The sequence below is a fragment of the Symphalangus syndactylus genome, chromosome 22, assembly GCF_028878055.3.
Source record: "Symphalangus syndactylus isolate Jambi chromosome 22, NHGRI_mSymSyn1-v2.1_pri, whole genome shotgun sequence".
Classification (NCBI taxonomy): Eukaryota; Metazoa; Chordata; class Mammalia; order Primates; family Hylobatidae; genus Symphalangus; species Symphalangus syndactylus.
Genome location: NC_072444.2, coordinates 60,034,423 through 60,050,960, shown reverse-complemented (window position 1 = coordinate 60,050,960; position 16,538 = coordinate 60,034,423). Strand labels below are relative to the sequence as shown.

Here is a 16,538-nt window from a genome sequence, read left to right as displayed (position 1 = left end):
TATTAAACTTGACATCAGTGCTTTTGTTGGTAGCCTGTGCTTCCCTGGAATAGCACCAAGCTTTGAAGTGCTTTATTTTTTATGAGTTTTACTAGATTTTTTTTCCCTCTCCTTCAGTTCTAATAACTGACTTTTAATCCTATCATCATAGCCAGGGGATTTGTCTGTAAAGACCAGTACTTTGCTATGGTGAAAAACAGGGCAAATAGATTAGGACTCTGAACTTTTCAGATAAAAACATGCATTTTGCCATCTTAAGCATTTTGCAGTTTGTATTCCCAGCACTTCTCACCAAAAGCAGTATTTTTCTTTTGTTTTTCAAAAACAATATTGAACAAAAGACAGGAACATAATAACTGAGTTTCAGCTGTATAACTGAAGAGAGGAATATGTTCTTCTATCTTCCGCTTTCCGTATGACATGGGCGTGTTGTTATAATTATATTTTTCTCAAAAGCTTTGTAATAAAAATTACTATAGGCTTAGATCACTCTTCCTTCTCTAAGGAGCAGGGAGTCATGTTATTGATGAATCTAACATTTTTGGAAAATATGCATTCTTTTGGGAAGCATTCTGTTTGCAATTATTTCTTACTACGTTTTTCCCAAATGCTTTAATCAGTGAATCTTACTAACAGCTGTAGCAGTGTTGCCAGCTCTACTAAAAGAGAACTACTTAATGAAAAATTAACAAAATAGGACAATAGAAAAGTCATTAGAAGCATCTTACAGATATTTATATTTGATATCTGTATCTACAAATTAGTATCTTGTTTAAGGTCACCTTCTTCTTTTATAAACCAGACATATTCCCAATACCTGCTTGAGTCTCCATGAGTTGATGGTGATATGTCTCTGTCTCAAAACATCAAGGATGGCCGGGCACAGTGGCTCACAACTGTAATCCCAGCACTTTGGGAGGCTGCGGTGGGTGGATCACCTGAGGTCAGGAGTTCGAGACCAGCCTGGCCAACATGGTGAAACCCCATCTCTACTAAAAAATACAAAAAATTAGCCAGGCATGGTAGTGGGCACCTGTAATCCCAGCTACTTGGGAGGCTGAGGCAGTTTTGCAGTGAGCCGAGATCGTGCCATTGCACTGCAGCCCGGGCAATAGAGTGAGACTCTGTCTCAAAAAAAAAAAAAAAAAATCAAGGATAATGTGTTTTGTTTTAAACTGACCTATGTGACCTTTGGGTCCTGCCAATATAGTAATTTCCTAGCCATTCAAATCCATGTACTTTCTTCTACTTACCTTATCAACAGTTTCCCTCTTTTTGATTGTGTGACTCTACTTGTCATTTGCCGTCTTATGAGAAAGTATCCAAACTCCAGTTACAGTGACAAGACAGATGAGCTCAGCTAGCACATTTCATGCCTGCACAGGGGTTACTCTGTGCCGGCATTCTTCAGTTTATAAAAATTATTATTTCAAAGAGGCCAGAGGGATTCTCATGAAGTATGTAAGAGAGTTCATGTATTTGTTTCTCCTTAAAAAGAGTGTCACCGCCCATGTGTATATTCACATATGAATTCTCAGTCCCTCTTTACGTGCAGAAAATTAAGGAAAGAAATGAAGCTATTAGGCCTGGCACAGTGGCTCACGCCTGTAAGCCCAGCACTTTGGGAGGCCGAGACAGGCGGATCACCTGAGGTCAGGAGTTCGAGACCTCAGGCAAGCGGATCACCTGAGGTCAGGAGTTCGAGACCAGCCTGACCAACATGGAGAAACCCCATCTCTACTAAAAATACAAAAATAGCCAGGCATGGTGGCACATGCCTGTAATCCCAGCTACTTGGGAGGCTGAGGCAGTGGAATGGCTTGAACCTGGGAGGCAGAAGTTGCAGTGAGCCGAGATCACACCATTGCACTCCAGCCTGAGCAACAGAGCAAGACTCTGTCTCAAAAAAAAAAAAAAAAAAAAGAAAGAAAGAAAGAAAAGAAAGGGAGCTATTAAAACCACAAGTCCACCTTCAGATGTTTATCATGGTGAAACCCTGTCTCTCTTTTTTTTTTTTTTTTTTTTTGAGACGGAGTTTCAATCTCATTGCCCAGGCTGGAGTGCAATGACGCGATCTTGGCTCACCACAAACTCTGCCTCCCAGGTTCAAGCGATTCTCCTGCTCAGCCTCCCAGGTAGCTGGGATTACAGGCATGTGCCACCATGCCTGACTATTTTTGTATTTTTAGTAGAGATGGGGTTTCTCCATGTTGGTCAGGCTGGTCTCGAACTCCTGACCTCAGGTGATCTGCCTGCCTCAGCCTCCTGAAGTGCTGGTATTACAGGCGTGAGCCACAGCACCCAGCCCCTGTCTCTACTAAAAATACAAAAAATTAGCCAGGCATGGTGGCACATGCTTGTAGTCCCAGCTACTTGGGAGGCTGAGGCATGAGAATCACTTGAACCAGGGAGGCAGAGGTTGCAGTGAGCCAAGATTGTGCCACTTCACTCCAACCTGGGCAACAGAGTGAGATTCTACCTCAAAAAACAAAACAAAAAATCATTTTCAGTAAACCAGGAGACACTCTTTGTTTCCATCCAGCAGGTATAATTATCTTTAGAATATATCAAAGAGATTTTCTCACTTGTTTTTCTATTAGTCATAGCTGCTAAATGTCAAAGAGACCTCATCAACCAACTTCCTGCTGATTGCCCAGAGGCTACAATCAGAAAGCACAATTGATGACATGGATCAGGTTTCTCACTGATTACCTCATAGGAAATCCTTACTCCTTTTAGGCCTTCCAGCTTATGGCAGCCCTGTGGCCAGGACCCTAACTTGTAAGGTTTACTTCCTGTGACAGCATTAATCATTGTTCAGTTTAGCCATCATAACATTAGCCATAGTCGTTGCTAATCTTGCCCTCTCCTTTTGCTAACATTGTATTCTTAAGAGTATCTTTTGGTTCACAATATTATTAAAATGATTTCCTTTCTATCCTTTCCCTTGTTTTCTGGATTTTATGTACTAAAGCCTCAATTTTATTACCCAAGTGGAATGTTCTGTTTTAGAACATCACCTATACTGATTACTCCCATGCACTGTTCATAAACTACCATAATGGCAGAAGTATGCATCAGTTTCTCATTACTGTCAGTCACTGCTAACCTTATCTCTCAACCTGCCTTCAGCACATGAGAATTCTCAAATGCTGTTTTCCCAAAATAAGTCATTGCTTAAATAGTAAAATAAGTTATTTTTAAAATAGCTTAATTAAATAGCTTAATTAAGAAGATCAACTGTAAAGCTGGTATTTGAAGGCCCTGAGAATTCTTTTTTTTGGGGGGGGTTTCTTTAGTTGTTTTGTTTATTTATTTATTTATGTGTTTATTTTTGAGATGGAGTATGCTCTGTCACCCGGGCTGGAGTGCAGTGGTGCGATCTCAGCTCACTGCAACCTCCACTCCCTGGGTTCAAGTGATTCTCGTGCGTCAGCCTCCTGAGTAGCTGGGATTACAGGCACCCACCACCACACACGACTAATTTTTTTGTATTTTCAGTAGAGACAGGGTTTCACCATGTTGGCCAGGCTGGTTTCGAACTCCTGACCTCAAGTGATCTGGCTGCCTCGGCCTCCCAAAGTGGTGAGATTACAGGCGTGAGCCCCAACGCCTAGCTAATTTTTGTATTTTTAGTAGAGATGGGGTTTTGATATGTTGTCGAGGCTGGTTTGATCTCTTTGGCCAGATCAAGTGATCTGCCCGCCTTGGACTCTCAAAGTGCTGGGATTATAGGCATGAACCACCACGTTCGGCCTTCTTTGTTGTTTTGTTTTGTTGTTGGGAAGGTTCCTTTTGTTTTAACAAATGTTGCAAAAAAAATTTTTTTTTTTTTGGTGGGGAAATGGAGACATAAGTCATTAAATAAACAGACTCTTTAAAATGTAGGGCAAAAGATTCAAGTATTATTTAAACATTATTCAGTGTAGATGACAGTGGAGTATTATATATTTTATATATATAGCTATGCTGACATCAGTTTATTTGCTCTTCTTAAAAAAAAAAAAAAAAAAAAAAATTTAAGGCCAGGCATAGTGGCTCATGCTTTTAATTCCAGCACTTTAGGAGGCTAAGGCAGAAGGATCACTTGAGCCCAGGACTTCAAGACCAGCCCAGGCAACATAGGGAGACCCTTGTCTAAACAGCAACAACAAAAATTAACCAGACATGGCAGCACGCACCTGTAGTCCCAGCTACTCAGGAGGCTGAGGCAAGAGCATCTCCTGAGCCCAAAAGGCTAAGGCTGCAGTGAGCTGTGATCACACCAGTGACAAAGTGAGACCCTGCTTCAGAAACAAAAAATTTTTTTAAGTATAGGAAGAGAGGTGGTTGAGGGTATGGTTAAGGCATTAAATTGAAAACAAGCAGATTAAGAAAAGATTCCTTAATTAATGATAATTTATTATTATTATTATTATTTTTTTTTTTTAGAAGGAGTCTCACTCTGTAGCCCAGGCTGGAGTGCAGTGGCGCTATCTCGGCTCACTGCAACCTCTGCCTGCCGGGTTCCCTGCCTCAGCCTCCTGAGTAGCTGGGATTACAGGTGCCAACGCTACGCATGGCTAATTTTTGTATTTTTAGTAGAGATGGGGTTTCACCATCTTGGCCAGGCCGATCTTGAAATCCTGACCTCACGATCCAGTCACCTCGGCCTCCCAAAGTGCTGGGATTACAGGCATGAGCCATCACGCCCAGCCTCTTTAGCATCTTTCTCTGACCAGCTCCGTGGTAGCTAACATTGTGTCAGCTGTGGAGAAACTGACTAGACCAAGCAAAAACTTGTGGAGACTGAAGGACATCATAAAAGAGTCTGTGATGACCCTATGTGAAGTCTCCCATGTGGAACTCCTGATAGCATTTTAGCATCTTATTAAATATCAGTGGATAACAGAAGGCCACCTCTCATGTGAAAAACAGAAACCAAAACAAACATGCCAGCCAAGAATGAGATACAAAAGAAACAGGGACAATGTAATGAGCTGAAGAAAATGTAAAAACAAAACAAAAAACTACCATCAGTAGACACAGATAAGTAAAAATATTGTGCTTATGAAACAAAAATAAGGAAAAATCAGAGAACACAACAAGCTCTTAGAGCTTAAAACTGTAATACCAGAAATTAATAATAAGGAAAGAAAGGAGGATAATGAAGAAATTACCCAGAAGTAAAACAAAGATATAGAAAAAGTGAAGAAAATTAAATTATCTGTTCAGAAGCTTTTTTCCTAATAGGAGGTCTAGAAAGATAAGATAGAGGAAGAAAAAAATAATTTAAGAAAACTTCCCAGGACGGAAGGACACAAGTTGTCTGATTGAAAGTACCTACCGAAAGCCAGGTGCAGTGGTGCGCCTGTAGGTTCCAGCTACTTAGGAGGCTGAGCAGGAGGACTGCTTGTGCCCTAGGATTTTGAGCCCCACCTGGGTAACACTGAGACTCCATCTCTTTAAAACAAAAAAAATTAAAAAGGAAAGTACCTACTGAGTGTCTACTATAATGAATGGGAAACCGAAACACACACTAAAGCCATTACCCTCCTGATTTTTTGCTTTGAGTTTTCTTCTGGATATCTTTTACTCATTCGACCATTAATTTTGTTCCCTTGTTTTCTGTCCTTTTTACCTTTTCTTACTTTATTGAACTACCTCTATGTGGCATGACATACACTTTTATTATTTTATCCACTTGCATGTCCATGATTGTTCTCCGATACCTAAATCCAATTGTCTCTCTCTTTGTTTTTTTGGAGACAGAGTCTTACTCTGTCACCCAGGCTGGAGTTCAGAGGCAAAAGTCGGCTCACTGCAACCTCTGCTTCCTGAGTTCAAGCGATTCTCATGCCTCAGCCCCTAAGAAGCTGGAATTACAGGCGTGTGCACCATGCCCAGCTACTTTTTGTATTTTTTGTAGAGCTGGGGTTTGACCATGTTGGCTAGGCTGGTCTGGAACTCCTGATCTCAAGTGATTTGCCCACCTCACCCTCCCAAAGTTCTGGGATTACAGGCGTCAGCCACAGCGCCTGGCCTCAGTTGTCTCTCTTACAGACTCCAAACCTGCTTCCTGGAATCCTCTACCCCAGTACCACTAGTTATCGTACATTTCTAAAAGTGAACTTGTTTCCTTAGCTCTTCTTTTTTGGTCTTCTAATGAACCTATTTATCTTTCTGTATTTTCTATTGCAGTAACTGAAAATATCATCCCTACCATGTTACAAGTCAAAAATCTAGGAGTCTGAAGATTACTCTAGGCCCCTGCATCTTCCTTACCCCTCATGTTCAATCTGCATGTCCCATCAGATCTTCTTGCTGCTAGCCCCGTGTGTCCTGAGTTCCCAGGAAACGTTCCCATTCCCCATTCATCCCTCAAGGAAGGGACAATCAAGGGTCATTAGACATTTGAAGAGAAAATCTATAGCATGAGAAAGGTAAACAAAAGTAAACTAATACACAACTTGATCCTGAAGATAATTTTTTAAAAACTCTGAAGTAGTAGTTTCAGATTTGAGATTATATTGCCCATAAAAATAAAATGAGAATATGGTTAAAAAAATAGAGAATAACAAGGAACTTTTAGATGTTAAAAATATGACTGCCAAACTAAAATAATTCTATAGAAGGCTGAAAGATAAGTAGAGGAAAACTAAGAGTTTACAGGGTAAAAAGACAAAAAGAAGGAAAATTTTACAGTAAAAGGTAAGACATAAATGTATAAGTCTAACATTCTACTAATAGGAATGCCAGAAAAAGAGAAAAGAGAAAATTAAGAGGAAGGGACTATCAAAGAATAATAGAAATTTTCAAGAGCTAAAGATAATAGTATTCAAAATTAATAAGGTATCTTAGGTGCTGAGCAGAATTTTTAAAGGCATATAAATATAGACTATATAGAGGTAAATCACTGTGAAATTTTAAAACACCAGAAATAAAAGTTCCTGAAGAGCTCTAAAAGAAAGCAAAAATGTGCAGCCTACCAAGGAACAACATTTTCAGCAACAACAGATGTTGGAAGAAACAGAACAATGCCTTTAAGGATTTGAGAGGTCAGGCATGGTGGCTCACGCCTGTAATTCCACCAATTTGGAAGGCCAAGACAGGTGGATTACTTGAGCTCAACAGTTCAAGACCAGCCTGGGCAACATGTTGAAACTCAGTCTCTACAAAAAAATACAAAAATTATCCAGGCCTGGTGGCATGCTCCTGCAGTCCCAGCTACTTGAGAAGCTGAGGTGGGAGGATCACTTGAATCCAGGAGGTCAAGACTCCAGTGAGCTGTAATTGCACCACTACACTCCAACCTGGGTGACAGAGCAAGACCCTGTCTCAAAAAGGAAGGATTCAAGGAGAATCGTATGCCCAGCAAAACTACTGAATAAAGATGAGGACAAAATCAACTCATTTCTAGACAGGCAAGGACAGAAAGTTTACCTCTATCAGAAAAACAGTATGGTTTAACTAGAAGTAGCTGATAGAATTTGTTCATGTTTGCTGAACATTTGCTAGTATTTTCAAAATTCTGCAAGATCTGTTTGCTGTTTTATTGTATAGAATAGAATATTTTCTTTAAATGTTTAATTCTATTTGTTTCTTTGTTACCTTTTTGTTTTTAAGAGACAGGGTCTTGCCATGTTGCTCAGACTGGTGTGGGACTCCTGGACTCAAGCAATCCTCCTTCCTCAGCCTCCTAAAGCAGCTAGAACTACAGGCGCATGCCACCATAGCTGGCTAATTTTTCTGTTTTTTGTAGAGACAGGATCTTGCTATGTTGCCCAGGCTGGTCTCGAAATCCTTGCATCAAACAATCCTCCTGTCTTGGCTTCCCAGTGTACTGGACTACAGGCATGAGCCACTGTACTCAGCCTGTTACCTTTTTTTAAAAAACACCAAACTTGATCAGTCTATTAATCTCTCTGCTTTCCTCCACCCTTTTTTTTTTTTTTTTTTTTTTTTTGACGTGGAGTCGTGCTCCGTCGCCCAGGCTGGAGTGCAGTGGTGCAGTCTTGGACCATGCAACCTCCACCTCCCAGGTTCGAGCGATTCTTCTGCCTCAGTCTCCCAAGTAGCTGGGACTACAGGTGCATGCCACCACGCCCAGCTAATTTTTGTATTAGTAGAGACAGGGTTTCATCATGTTGGCCAGGCTGGTCTCGAACTCCTGACCTTGTGATCCACCCGCCTCAGCTTCCCAAAGTACTGGGATTACAAGCATGAGCTACCATGCCTGGACCACTCTTTCTTTAATTTCCCTTACGCATTGTTTTAAAAATCGTGTCTCGTGGTTAATGATTTCATTCTTTATATTTATCTGAATTCTGTATATTTCACAACTAGATAACTTTTTATAGTATTTGAGAATGTATAAATTAAGAGCTATGCAAAATAAGAGTTCTACATTATTGGGAGTAGTGGAGTAGGGGAGAGAGCTTTTTCCCTATGATAACATGTTTTAATTTTACAAATATGGGAACAGCCTAAATTTTCCTTCCTTATTTTTTCGCTTCCTTTTTTTTTGAATTTTTATACTGTGGTAAATAAAATTTGCCATTTTAACCATTTTTAAGTGTACAGTTAGGGGCATTACATTCACAGTCTGTTGTGCACCCACCACCAGTATTTCCAAAAATTTTCCATTACCCCAGAGAGTCTATAATTATGTAGCAATCACTCTCCATTTCCCCTTCCCCTCCAGCCTATGGTAACCACTAATCTTTCTGTTTTTATGAATTTTATAATTCTTTCTTACACAGTACCACTAAGAAGTACAGATAATATTCATTATGTAAAATATCATTTACAATATATGGTATTTTGCTATCATTATTTACAGCTACATTATCTACAGGTCTTAGTTATCTATTACTGCATAACAAATTGCTCCAAAACTTAGTGTCTTAAGACAACAATAGCCATGTATTATTTCTTATAGTTTCTATGGGTGCAGGATTCAACCAGGGTACAACAGGAATGACATGTCTCCTCCATGATGACTGTGGCCTTTGATGGAAGACACCCATGCTAGGGGCTGAAAACTTCTCTGAAGGCTTGTTCACTCACATGTCTGGCAATTGGTGCTGTCTGTCACCTGGGAGCTTTTCTGGGGCTGTCAACTGGAACACCGCAGGATTTCTCCATGTGGCCTGGGTTTCCTTACACCAGTGATGGCTAGGTTCCCAAGGCAAGTGTCCCAAGACAGAAAGAAAGGGAGAGACAGAGGGCCAGCCAAGTTGAAGCCATATTACCTTCAATGACCTAGCCTCAGAAGTCACACAGCATTGGCCAGGCACGGTGGCTCACACCTGTAATCCCATCGCTTTGGGGGGCCGGGGTGGGTGGATCACCTCAGGTCAGGAGTTCAAGACCAGCCTGGCCAACATGATGAAACCCCATCTGTACTAAAAATACAAAAATTAGCTGGGCGTGGTGGTGAACACCTGTAATCCCAGCTACTTTCGGGAGGCTGAGGCAGGAGAATAACTTGAACTCCGGAGGCGGAGGTTGCAGTGAGCCGAGATTGCGCCATTGTACTCCAGCCTGGGCGACAAGAGTGAAACTCTGCCTCAAAAAAAAAAAAAAAAAAAAAAAAAAAAGAAGTCACACAGCATTACTTTAACTGTGTTCTGTTGGGTGAGACCGTTACAAAGGTCTACTCACGTTCAAGGAAGAAGAACATAGATCCCACCTCTCAATGGAGGCATGTCAGTGTCACATTGTATGAAGAGCATGTGAAATGACATAAGAATTGGTGTGACCATCATTGAAAATATATTCAGCCACACTGTGTTTCTAACGTGGTTCCCAGCTCCACCTCTGAAACTAAATCCTTTAATTTGCCCTAACTGTAGCTAATTAACCATGGAGATAGGTATCCTACTTTCTCTAATTAGGAAACTGAGATTCACACATTGAAAAGATGAAAAACATGCAATGATATAACTGTTCTTAAACAAAAGAAATACATTTCTTGAAAACAAGGTTATTATTAAAATGTGTCTACTAAAGAAGCTGTCCTAATTAACAGGTTTTTTGTTTTTTGTTTTTAATTATACTTTAAGTTTTAGGGTACATGTGCACAACATGCAGCTTTGTTACATATGTATACATGTGCCATGTTGGTGTGCTGCACCCATTAACTTGTCATTTAACATTAGGTATATCTCCTAATGCTATCCCTCCCCCCTTCCTCCACTCCACAACAGGCCCCAGTGTGTGATGTTCCCCTTCCTGTGTCCATGTGTTCTCATTATTCAGTTCCCACCTATGAGTGAGAACGTGCTGTGTTTGGTTTTTTGTCCTTGCGATAGTTTGCTGAGAATGATGGTTTCCAGCTTCATCCATGTCCCTACAAAGGACATGAACTCATCATTTTTTATTGCTGCATACTATTCCATGGTGTATATGTGCCACATTTTCTTAATCCAGTGTATCATTGTTGGACATTTGGGTTGGTTCCAGGTCTTTGCTATTGTGAATAGTGCCGCAATAAACATACGTGTGCATGTGTCTTTATAACAGCATGTTTTATAATCCTTTGGGTATATACCCAGTAATGGGATTGCTGGGTCAAATGGTATTTCTAGTTCTAGATCCCTGAGGAATCACCACACTGACTTCCACAATGGTTGAGTTTACAGCCCCACCAACAGTGTAAAAGTGTTCCTATTTCTCCACATCCTCTCCAGCACCTGTTGTTTCCTGACTTTTCAATGATGGCCATTCTAACTGGTGTGAGATGGTATCTCATTGTGGTTTTGATTTGCATTTCTCTGATGGCCAGTGATGATGAGCATTTTTTCATGTGTCTTTTGGCTGCATAAATGTCTTCTTTTGAGAAGTGTCTGTTCATATCCTTCGCCCACTTTTCGATGGGGTTGTTTGTTTTTTTCTTGTAAATTTGTTTGAATGCATTGTAGATTCTGGATATTAGCCCTTTGTCAGATGAGTAGATTTCAAAATTTTTCTCCCATTCTTTAGGTTTCCTGTTCACTCTGATGGTAGTTTCTTTTGCTGTGCAGAAGCTCTTTAGTTTAAATAGATCCCATTTGACAATTTTGGCTTTTGTTGCCATTGCTTTTGGTGTTTTAGACATGAAGTCCTTGCCCATGCCTATGTCCTGAATGGTATTGCCTAAGTTTTCTGCTAGGGTTTTTATGGTTTTAGGTCTAACATGTAAGTCTTTAATCCATCTTGAATGAATTTTTGTATAAGGTGTAAGGAAGGGATCCAGTTTCAGCTTTCTACATATGGCTAGCCAGTTTTCCCAGCACCATTTATTAAATAGGGAATCCTTTCCCCATTTCTTGTTTTTGTGAGGTTTGTAAAGATCAGATAGTTGTAGATATGCGGCATTATTTCTGAGGGCTCTGTTCTGTCCCATTGGTCTATATCTCTGTTTTGGTACCACTACCATGCTGTTTTGGTTACTGTAGCCTTGTAGTATAGTTTGAAGTCAGGTAGCGTGATGCCTCCAGCTTTGTTCCTTTGGCTTAGGATTGACTTGGCAATGCGGGCTCTTTTTTGGTTCCATATGAACTTTAAAGTAGTTTTTTCCAATTCTGTGAAGAAAGTCATTGGTAGCTTGATGGGGATGGCATTGAATCTATAAATTACCTTGGGCAGTATGGCCATTTTCACGATACTGATTCTTCCTACCCATGAGCATGGAATGTTCTTCCATTTGTTTGTATCCTGTTTTATTTCATTGAGCAGTGGTTTGTAGTTCTCCTTGAAGAGGTCCTTCACATCCCTTGTAAGTTGGATTCCTAGGTATTTTATTCTCTTTGAAGCAATTGTGAATGGGAGTTCACTCATGATTTGGCTCTCTGTTTGTCTGTTATTGTTGTATAAGAATCTTGTGATTTTTGCACATTGATTTTGTATCCTGAGACTTTGCTGAAGTTGCTAATCAGCTTAAGGAGATTTTGGGCTGAGACAATGGGGTTTTCTAGATACACAATCATGTCATCTGCAAACAGGGACAATTTGACTTCCTCTTTTCCTGCCTGATTGCCCTGGCCAGAACTTCCAACACTACATTGAATAGGAGTGGTGAGAGAGGGCATCCCTGTCTTGTGCCAGTTTTCAAAGGGAAGGCTTCCAGTTTTTGCCCATTCAGTATGATATTGGCTGTGGGTCTGTCATAGATTGCTCTTATTATTTTGATATACGTCCCATCAATACCTAATTTATTGAGAGTTTTTAGCATGAAGAGTTGTTGAATTTTGTCAAAGGCCTTTTCTGCATCTATTGAGATAATCGTGGTTTTTGTCATTGGTTCTGTTTATATGCTGGATTATGTTTATTGATTTTCATATGCTGAAACAGCCTTGCATCCCAGGGATGAAGCCCACTTGATCATGGTGGATAAGCTTTTTGATGTGCTGCTGGATTCGGTTTGCCAGTATTTTATCGAGGATTTTTGCATCGATGTTCATTGGGGATATTGGTCTAAAATTCTCTTTTTTTGTTGTGTCTCTGCCAGGCTTTGCTATCAGGATGATGCTGGCCTCATAAAATGAGTTAGGGAGGATTCCCTCTTTTTCTATTGATTGCAGTAGTTTCAGAAGGAATGGTACCAGCTCCTTCTACCTCTGGTAGAATTTGGCTGTGAATCCATCTGGTCCTGGATTTTTTTTTAATTGGTAAGCTATTAATTATTGCCTCAATTTCAGAGCCTGTTATTGGTCTATTCAGGGATTCAACTTCTTCCTGGTTTAGTCTTTGGAGGGTGTATGTGTCGAGGAATTTATCCATTTCTTCCAGATTTTCTTGTTTATTTTCATAGAGGTGTTTATAGTATTCTCTGATGGTAGGTTGTATTTCTGTGGGATCGGTGGTGATATCCCCTTTATCATTTTTTATTGCGTCTATTTGATTCTTCTCTCTTTTCTTCTTATTAGTCTTGCTAGCGGTCTATCAATTTTGTTGATCTTTTCAAAAAACCAGCTCCTGGATTCATTGATTATTTTGAATCATTGATTTTGGTTTTTTATGTCTCTATCTCCTTCAGTTGTGCTCTGATCTTAAACTATTTCTTGCCTTCTGCTAGCTTTTGAATTTGTTTGCCCTTGCTTCTCTAGTTCTTTTAACTGTGATGTTAGGGTGTCGATTTTAGATCTTTCCTGCTTTCTCTTGTGGGCATTTAGTGCTATAAATTTCCCTCTACACACTGCTTTGAATGTGTCCCAGAGATTCTGGTATGTTGTGTCTTTGTTCTTGTTAGTTTCAAAGACCTTCTTTATTTCTGTCTTCATTTCATTATGTACCCAGTAGTCATTCAGGAGCAGGATGTTCAGTTTCCATGTAGTCGTGCGGTTTCGAGTGAGTTTATTAATCCTGAGTTCTAGTTTGATTGCACTGTGGTCTGAGAGACAGTTTGTTATAATTTCTGTTCTTTTACATTTGCTGAGGAGTTCTTTACTTCCAACTATGTGGTCAATTTTGGAATAGGTGTGGTGTGGTGCTGAAAAGAATGTATATTCTGTTGATTTGGGGTGGAGAGTTCTGTAGATGTCTATTAGGTCCACTTGGTGCAGAGCTGAGTTCAGTTCCTGGATATCCTTGTTAACTTTCTGTCTCGTTGATCTGTCTAATGTTGACAGTGGGGTGTTAAAGTCTCCCATTAATATTGTGTGGGAGTCTAAGTCTCTTTTGTAGGTCTCTAAGGACTTGCTTTATGAATCTGGGTGTTCCTATATTGGGTGCATATATATTTAGGATAGTTAGCTTTTCTTGTTGAATTGATCCCTTTACTATTATGTAATGGCCTTCTTTGTCTCTTTTAATCTTTGTTGGTTTAAAGTCTGTTTTATCAGAGACTAGGATTGCAACCCCTGCCTTTTTTTGTTTTCCATTTGCTTGGTAGATCTTCCTCCATCCCTTTATTTTGAGCCTATGTGTGTCTCTGCACGTGAGATGGGTCTCCTGAATACAGCACACTGATGGGTCTTGACTCTTTATCCAATTTGCCAGTCTGTGTCTTTTAATTGGAGCATTTAGCCCATTTACATTTAAGGTTAATATTGTTATGTGTGAATTTGATCCTGTCATTATGATGTTAGCTGGTTATTTTGCTCGTTAGTTGATGCAGTTTCTTCCTAGCCTTGATGGTCTTTACAATTTGGCATGTTTTTGCAGTGGCTGGTACCGGTTGTTCCTTTCCATGTTTAGTGCTTCCTTCAGGAGCTCTGGTAGGGCAGGCCTGGTGGTGACAAAATCTCTCAGCATTTGCTTGTCTGTAAAGGATTTTATTTCTCCTTCACTTATGAAGCTTAGTTTGGCTGGATATGAAATTCTGGACTGAAAATTCTTTTCTTTAAGAATGTTGAATATTGGCCCCCACTCTCTTCTGGCTTGTAGAGTTTCTGCTGAGAGATCTGCTGTTAGTCTGATGGGCTTCCCTTTGTGGGTAACCCGACCTTTCTCTCTGGCTGCCCTTAACATTTTTTCCTTAATTTCAACTTTGGTGAATCTGACAATTGTGTACCTTGGAGTTGCTCTTCTTGCAGAGTATCTTTGTGGTGTTCTGTGTATTTCCTGAATTTGAATGTTGGCCTGCCTTGCCAGATTGGGGAAGTTATCCTGGATAATATCCTGCAGAGTGCTTTCCAACTTGGTTCCATTCTCCCTGTCACTTTCAGGTACACCAATCAGACATAGATTTGGTCTTTTCACATAGTCCCATATTTCTTGACGGCTTTGTTCATTTCTTTTTATTCTTTTTTCTCTAAATTTCTCTTCTTGCTTCATTTCATTCATTTGATCGTCCATCACTGATACTCTTTCTTCCAGTTGATCGAATCGGCTACTGAGGCTTGTGCATTCGTCACATAGTTCTCATGCCGTGGTTTTCAGCTCCATCAGGTCCTTTAAGGTCTTCTCCACATTGGTTATTCTAGTTAGCCATTTGTCTAATTTTTTTTCAAGGTTTTTAACTTCTTTGTCATGGGTTCGAACTCCCTCCTTTAGCTCGGAGTAGTTTGATCATCTGAAGCCTTCTTCTCTCACCTTGTCAAAGTCATTCTCCGTCCAGCTTTGTTCCGTTGCTGGTGAGGAGCTGCATTCCTTTGGAGGAAGAGAGGCACTCTGATTTTTAGAGTTTCCAGTTTTTCTGCTCTGTTTTTTCCCCATCTTTGTGGTTTTATCTACCTTTGGTCTTTGATGATGGTGACGTACAGATGGGGTTTTGGTGTGGATGTCCTTTCTGTTTGTTAGTTTTCCTTCTAACAGTCAGGACCCTCAGCTGCAGGTCTGTTGGAGTTTGCTGGAGGTCCACTCCAGACCCTGTTTGCCTGGGTATCAGCAGCGGAGGCTGTAGAACAGTGGATATTGGTGAACAGCAAATGTTGCTGCCTGATCGTTCCTCTGGAAGTTTTGTCTCAGAGGAGTACCTGGCCGTGTGAGGTGTCAGTCTGCCCCTACTGGGGGCTGCCTCCCAGTTCGGCTACTTGGGGGTCAGGGACCCACTTGAGGAGGCAGTCTGTCCATTCTCAGATCTCCAGCTGCATGCTGGGAGAAGCACTACTCTCTTCAAAGCTGTCAGACAGGGACATTTAAGTCTGCAGAGGTTTCTGCTGCCTTTTGTTTGGCTATGCGCTGCCCCCAGAGGTGGAGTCTACAGAGGCAGGCAGGCCTCCTTGAGCTACGGTGGGCTCCACCCAGTTTGAGCTTCCAGGCCACTTTGTTTACCTACTGAAGCCTCAGCAATGGTAGGCACCCCTCCCACAGCCTCACTGCAGCCTTGCAGTTTGATCTCAGATTGCTGTGCTAGCAATGAGCAAGGCTCCGTGGGTGTAGGACCCTCTGAGCCAGGCACGGGATAATAATCTCCTGGTGTGCTGTTTGCTAAGACTGTTGGAAAAGCGCAGTATTAGGGTGGGAGTGACCCGATTTTCCAGGTGCCATCTGTCACCCCTTTCTTTGATTAGGAAAGGGAATTCCCTGACCCCTTGAGCTTCCCAGGTGAGTCGATGGCTCGCCCTGCTTCGGCTCACACTCTGTGCGCTGCACCCACTGTCCTGCACTCACTGTCTGACACTCCCCAGTGAGATGAACTTGGTACCTCAGTTGGAAATGCAGAAATCACCCGTCTTCTGCGTCACTCATGCTGGGAGCTGTAGATTGGAGCTGTTCCTATTCGGCCATCTTGGCTCCAGTCCCCTGGTTGTTTTTTTTTTATTTTTTTGACAGGGTCTCACTCTGTTGCCTCAGCTGAAGTGCAGTGGCCCAATCACAGCTCACTGTAGCCTCAACCTCCCAGGCTCCAGCAGTCTTCCTACCTCAGCTCCCCGAGTAGCTGGGACTACAGGTGCACACCACCACTCCTGGCTGATTTTTGTTTTGGGGTTTGTTTCTTTTTGTTTTTTTTTGTTGTTTTTTTTTTTGTAGCGACAGGGTTTCACCATGTTGCCCAAGCTGGTCTTGAACTCCTGGGCTCAGGCAATCCTGCCATCTCGGCCTCCCAAAGTGCTAGGATTACGGGCCTGAGCCGCTGCAACCAGCCTAATTAACAGCTTCCTGGTCAAGATGCTTCCTGGTCAAGAAAACAT

At 41.2% G+C, this 16,538-nt stretch overlaps 1 protein-coding gene and 1 long non-coding RNA gene across 14 annotated transcripts in view; one reads left to right on the top strand and one right to left on the bottom strand.

Moving 5' to 3' along the window:
• The window catches only part of LOC134735541 (uncharacterized), a 130,114-nt gene that overhangs the window by 56,588 nt on the left and 56,988 nt on the right, over window positions 1–16,538 (bottom strand). The window lies entirely within an intron of this gene.
• Window positions 1–16,538, top strand: part of ZRANB3 (zinc finger RANBP2-type containing 3) — a 307,089-nt gene that overhangs the window by 255,815 nt on the left and 34,736 nt on the right. The gene's annotated exons all lie outside the window — the stretch shown is intronic.